This window comes from Geospiza fortis, unplaced genomic scaffold, assembly GCF_000277835.1.
Source record: "Geospiza fortis unplaced genomic scaffold, GeoFor_1.0 scaffold538, whole genome shotgun sequence".
NCBI lineage: Eukaryota > Metazoa > Chordata > Aves > Passeriformes > Thraupidae > Geospiza > Geospiza fortis.
In genome coordinates this window covers 273273-279845 of record NW_005054368.1, presented here as the reverse complement: position 1 = coordinate 279845, position 6573 = coordinate 273273, and positions in this window count along the sequence as shown.

Here is a 6573-nt window from a genome sequence, read left to right as displayed (position 1 = left end):
GTGCGGGACCTTTCCCCTGCGGCGGCATCGCCTCCGCCGGGGCCGGTGCGCAGCTGCCCCGGGCTGGCACAGCCCTGCCCTGCCCGGGCTTCCCTTCAGCAAAGCTCTCGGCACGCACCCGCATCTTCTCGGAAGCCCACAGAGCCAAAGCACAACAGGAATTGCTTTTTCTGAGGGAAGCAGGGCATGCTAAGCACAAACTCCGTTTCTTCCCAGAGATTTGAGGGTCCTCAAGAGCGGCAGGTAAGGGGCCCAGGGATGGTTGTGCCCCCGCGGGCTGTGCCGGGGCTGGAGCTCCCGGCTGCGGGCGGTGCTCGGTGCCGGGGCAGAGCCCGGCAGGTCCCGCCGCCTCTGCCCAGCCCCTGCACGCTTCCGTCGCCTCCAGCGAATGTAGCACTGCCCATGTCCTGCGAAGGGAACGCTGGATTTATAGCAGAGAATGTGAACAGAATTTATAGAGTGAAAATGAATCTTGGAGAAATGTATCTGACAAAGTTTATTTTTGATGTAGAGAGGCAGTGCTTTGTAGTTTCTGGTGACCTATGTCTGTTGTAAATAATGTATATTTAATTTATTGCTATGGTAGCAGATTGTTATGTATAAAACTAAAGGTTCACAAATGTATATTTTGTTGCTTAAATGTGTCTTTGCAAAATTCACAATAAATAACATATTTTGTGTCCATATACATGCTCTGTGTGTGTGGCCATGTAGTGACAGCTTTAGAGGAGTTTTTTGGGAACTTTCCTTTGAAAACCAGGTGAGGGCACGGAACGGGGCTGAGCCGTGGCAGTGGGAGCCTGGGAGCTCCCGTGGAGTCAAACAGCCGGCAGAGGAACAGAGGAATATTGAAGCACAGCGACATAAATGGGGAAATCTCTGCTGGTGCTCCCAGCTCTGGGACTGGAGCAGCGCAGGAGGAGCCAGCCACTCCTCTGCGAACACTCAGCCACTGAGCCACGAGAACCGTCCTGCCTGAACTGAGGTTAGTGTCCCGTAAAGCTCCATACAAACCGGTTCCTCTCAGCAGCCAGACCGTGCGGCAACAACTGTGTGCCAGCCGAGCTCCCCTCAGGGCATCAGGCCTTGGGCAGGCCAGGTAAGCTAACAAGGAAATTGCATGTTCTCTCTCCAGCTCCTCAGCCTCCTTTCAAAGCAGTTTAATTTTTTTTTAAATTTTTTAATATTTTAACAGGGATTTAACAAGGAAAAGGCTGTTGTGGGAGAACCTGAGCAGCTCGGCGCGTGGTCACTGGGCACAAAGCCTGTCTGGCTCCACAGGCAGCTCTCACATGGTGCAAAGCCACTGACAGCTCCTCCCCTTGGGAGCAGGGTCAGCCTTGAGAGGTTTAAAAAGTTAAGCTTTAAAATTAAATAGTGTGAGACAATGTTGACAGATAAACAAGCAGTTTAGACATATGTTTTAAAGGATTTAAAGAAATGTTTTCTAGACCTGGCAGATGGGTAAGTTGGGAATTAATGGCTGAGTATTCCAGCCAGAATTTGGAAAGTTTCCCACAGAATCTGAACTCCTAAGTTTGGTGGGAGGGAGACTCAAATACTGCAGACAACTGGAAAACAAACTCGAAACAGGCTGCTCAGCCAGAATTGCTCCGCTCACTTTTAAACAAACTGTGAGTGTTGTGGAAACAAGAACCTAAATCCAGGTTTCAGAGGAGTTTGTGCAGAGTCTTTCATTCACTTGGTTGCAGCTCTCCACAGCCTTCAGAGCAGCATCCCCGAGTGATTCTGGCAGCAAATGGCAGCTGTGACCAGAGCCAGGGCTGGGACACGGTGGTGCTGCCCAGGGTGGCCCTGCCTGAGGTGCAGAGTCACGGGAGGATGATTTCACTGCCTGAGCACCTTCTCCGACTCCTAGGGATGCTCACTGTGCCACAGACTGCCCGTCCTGGGCACAGGGGAGGGATTTGATCCCTCAGTGACAGCAGCATCTGCAGACGGGAAGAGCTGACCCCAATTAAAAGTGGTTGGATGTTCTAAGGCTGTTCCAAATCATCTTGAGAGCTTATCAGATCTGGCAGGGCAGCATGGGGCAGCTATTAGGAAAGATGATAAGACCTTATCTGTCTCTTTAATGAAAGTCTGGAGGTACCAGATAATCATGCTGAATGGTGCTTAGTGGAAAACCTCCTGAATGTAATTAGTCAAGTAATCAAGTAATTTTCTAGGCACTGTAGGCAAGTAGAAGGACGAATGAAATCACAGAATGTTTAGGGGTAGGAGGGAAGTTTAAAGATCACCTACTCATCCCCTGATAAGGGCAGGGAGATGCACGAGGCTCAGGTGCTCAAAGCCTCATCCAGTGTGGCCCTGAGCCCTCCCAGGGATGTGGCTCTGCAGAGCTGCTGCTCTGGGTCCAGCTTTCACAATGGCTCTGGGCGGCTCAACCAAGCAAGGCACCAACTGATAAAAACCAGGTTTGTTCTTAATATTTGAAATTGAAATTAGGGACAAGAAAATCCAACTTGTTTTTGTTTTGGGTTTTTTTTTTTTAATGCTTGCAAACTTGATACAATATAAAAAAGCTGGATGTTTCCTGCAGTCCTTTGTGTGGCTGGATGCAGAGTGGTCTCCAAGGATGAGGGGTGTGTTCCATGGCACAGCCAGGACACTGCAGCCCCACAGCAGTCCTGGGCTGAAAACCTCTGGGAAAGGCTCAGGATGACAAAGAAGAACAACTATTCCTGATCACATACTTTAATCATGGCCCCATGAATTTATTTGGCATGTGGTTTTGATATTTACAGCCAGACTTATGCTTTACTTTTTTTTTATAATAGTGGATGTTTATTTCTCTCACCCATTACATCCCATCCCAGAAACTGCACAAATTTATGACAAACACAAAGTGAGGCTGATGTACTTTCTTTGTAAAATTAGAAGGTTTTGGCACCTGTGGGTGTCTCTAGCACACAACTCAGTGTGCTGTTGAGCTACTGAAAATGTAAATCCTTCAGTGTTTAATTTCAATAGTGACTGAGTTTTTCCACGTGGGTGGCGGAAGAATTTTCCAGTTTCATTCCTCGGAGGTGCTAAACTCAGAGGTTTCCCCTTCTGTACAGAAGGTGGCACTGGAAATACAGGAATGAGATGTCATCATCTGCTTTCCTCTGCAAACAGGCTCGTGTCTGGGCAGCAGCTGCCAGAACAGCTGGGAGCGCAAGTGCTCCCTCTCTCAGGCAGCGGGGCCCCGTCCTGCCTCTGGCTGAGGGTCAGTGCCCAGGTGACCAGCACAGCTACCACAGAACACATTTGGGATGTCTGAGCCCCGCAGATGAGCTGGGCTCTGGTGGGAATTGTCAGAGCCCGAACGCTCAGGATGGCGAGAGACAGTGCCCGACACCGAGAGCAGAGCGGCGCTGTCCCCTCTCCAGCGAAGGAGCCCAGCTCCGTGGGCAGGATGAAGGGCTCTCCCAGCCCGTCCCAGCTCCGTGGGCAGGATGAAGGGCTCTCCCAGCCCGTCCCAGCTCCGTGGGCGGCAGGAGCTGTGCCAGGGGCTGCAGGGACCCGGAGCCGGGGCTGTGTCCGCTCCGCCCGGACCGCGGGGCGCCTGCGGAGCGCCGGCTCTGGAAGTAACCTGGAAATAAATCACTGTACCCGTAGGAGCTTAGAGCTTAACGCTGACTAAATGGGGAAAACGTTTCTGTCTTTGCAACGTTGGAGGCGCTGCAGGAGAGCTCAAATTCGCAGCAGCTCCTGCTCAGGGATGGAGCAGCTGCTGCCGCGAGAGGCTCCGCTGCAAAAGGCATGTTTGTGTTCATAGTGCTACTAATGTTTCCTTTACAACTTTGCCAAATGCAACAAGTTTAAAGAATGGTTGTCCCAATGAGAAGAAATTAGTTCGGCCTGCTAGAAGTTTTTCCAGTGTTACCTCAAGTCCCATCTTAGGGGAGTCAGCCACAGCGTTTGATGCTGGGATGCAGAGGGCAGGTTGCAGAATAGCTGTGAACTTTATAGTGCCAAACACAGGTGTGGCCAAGGCTCAGAAGCTGCACATCTGGCAGTTCTCTTGCAGCCAGCACCATGGTCTTGAATTTACGTGCTGTTTCTGGCTCTATTTCTTGTGTCCAGTAGGAGAGGAAAGTTTGCAAAGGAAAACTGAGATCTGCCTCTGTGCATGCCTGGCACTGAGACCTGCAAGAGAAGTTGTGCGGCTCTGTGGAGCTCTGCAAGTCCTCGCTCCACCCACCGATCCATCTCCCTTGGATCCTTCCCTCTCCCAGTTCCCACCAAGCTCTTTCTGGAAGGGGCCCCCACACCTCCTGAAGCTACAGGAGCTGTACCCTCAGGGCCATTCCCCTCTGTTACCTGAGGTCAGAACCTGGCTGCAGTTTGGAGTGCAGAAATGGCCACTTTGGCCGCTCTAGTCCTGCCTCCAATGTGTGACAGGGACTGTGATGCTTCGCTTTACTCTGGTGCTTTGTCTGAATTTTGTGTGCAGGAGCAGGGACTGGGCTGTGTCTGCTGTGCTCTGTTGTCTGTTTGCTTTCCCTGAAGCCTTCCTCGAGGAATTATTTGTTAAACAAATTGAATGTGTTGGGAATAACACACAATGGTTCATAATTCTCTGTCATGTACCACTGAGTCCAGTGGGGATTTCTGCTACATCACTAGCACAGTGCTGGGGCTGAAGATAGCACTCTGGGAGGTGCTGCAGCTGCTGAAGACACGACCATATTCATTGACAAGTAAATTAATTTGTTGGGTTTTGTTTGCATGGATTTTACCAGAGTAAAATCCCACTTATTTTCCATTTCAGTGCCATGAAAAGTGTATTGATTTTTCTTCACTTCTGATTGTTCACATTACTGGATTGCTTTTAAATAGTTGACAGAGATCATTCATTTTCCAGCTCCAACATATTTTACAGCCCATTCCCTGTTTTATTTTTGTGTGCTCTGGGGGAGTTCCACAGTCATACATCACACTGGTCACCTTCTGCAAACAGCAGCCCTGGCAGGAGGGAGGAAATTCTTCCCCCGTGGGGTTTTGCTCCTCCTGCCTTCTCCCTTGCAGCTTCTGCACCTGTTTCACCTTCCTGACTTAGAAGGTGGAGCTGAGGCTCAAAAACCCTCTAAGCCAAAGAGCAAAGCTGGCCAAAGAAATAACAAGGCCACAGAAAAATCAGCGGTGTTGTGAGAGTTTTTTCTTAGTGAGAGGGCATTAAGAGCTGTCCCTGGTGTTTGTGAGCGAGGGGTGATGAGCTCAGCAGGGAGGGGCAGCATCCTTCAACCCACCACACAGAGAAATGAGGGAATCTCTGGGCATTTCTTCAGTGCAGAGCCCACAGGGCTTTGGAATGCTGCCCCAGCCCAGCACAGCTCTCCACCCTTCCCCTGAGCTGCGCCACCTCTCCAGGCTCAGCCCTTTGGGAGCAGGAACTACCTGTCCCTATTTGCTAGCACAGTCCCTAAAGCAAGGGGCCCCTGGCTTCACAGAGGCCTCAGGCAGCAGGCAGACAGCGCTAATAATGAGAATTAATTATTCATTTATCACTTCACTCTCAGTGAGTAATCTCCAATAATCATGTATAATTTGCTGCTTCAGTGAATACTTTGATACTAAACAGAGCTGGTAGAATAAAGTCACAGAAGTGAAAACCCCATGTAAAAGAAGTGAGAAAATGGTCAAGACTAAAAAAATAATCTAAGAAATATTTGTGCATAATCATTTGCCCAGATCTAGTGTGTCCTGGATAAAAATATGGAAGGCAGATAGAGACATAGATTGCTCAACCTCTTCTTTTACAGCTCTTGTTAGAGAGCCAGAGATCACAGTATGACCCCAAACAGAAGCCCAGGTTCTGTGTCCAGCGGATGGCCCAGGAGATAATTTTGCCTTCTTTAACCTCCTTCTGGGCTGAAGGAAGTGCAGTAAGGGACTGAAGCAATTGGGTATTCAGAAGGCGTAAATGACTGGGACATCCAGAGCGCAGGTCTGCCCTGGGAAGTCAGGGAAAGTGGCCTCCAGTGCAGCTCAGGGTGAGTTTGCATGGCTTGTGATAGTTCAATGACTTTGATTTTCCCATTTGCCTTTGCCTTTTCCCTTCCCATGGCTACCGAGTGCTTGGCCCACAGGGCTGTGCTCATCCACACCAGGGGCATTTATTGCAAAGCTGTTTGTGACAGATTCCAGCAGCCAGGAGCTGCGCTGGGCCGTGGTGTTGTTATGGGAAACTGCTGAAACATCGTCTGTTCCCACATGGAAATCTCTCTCAGAAGCAGATTGCACAGATGTATTTTAGACTGTGGTGCCTGCTCACATTATCCCTCGCTGACGTACAGTGATGATGCATATGTTGGATCCCACAACGCTGAGAGAATTAACGTTTTGGAAGTGTTTACCTCCCCCATTATTGATGTTCTCTCATAGTAATATGCTCATATTCTCTGCAGAGAAACTAAAGGCACTGACAAAAATCACTGAGCTTCTCTTCTCATCCAAATCTCCAGGTAAGAAATGGCATTTCTGTATGTGAACAGCACTGTTTGGTGACACAAATCCTTACCTGTTTCTCCTTTGAGTTACAGAATATTTGTTCAGTTTTTCTTT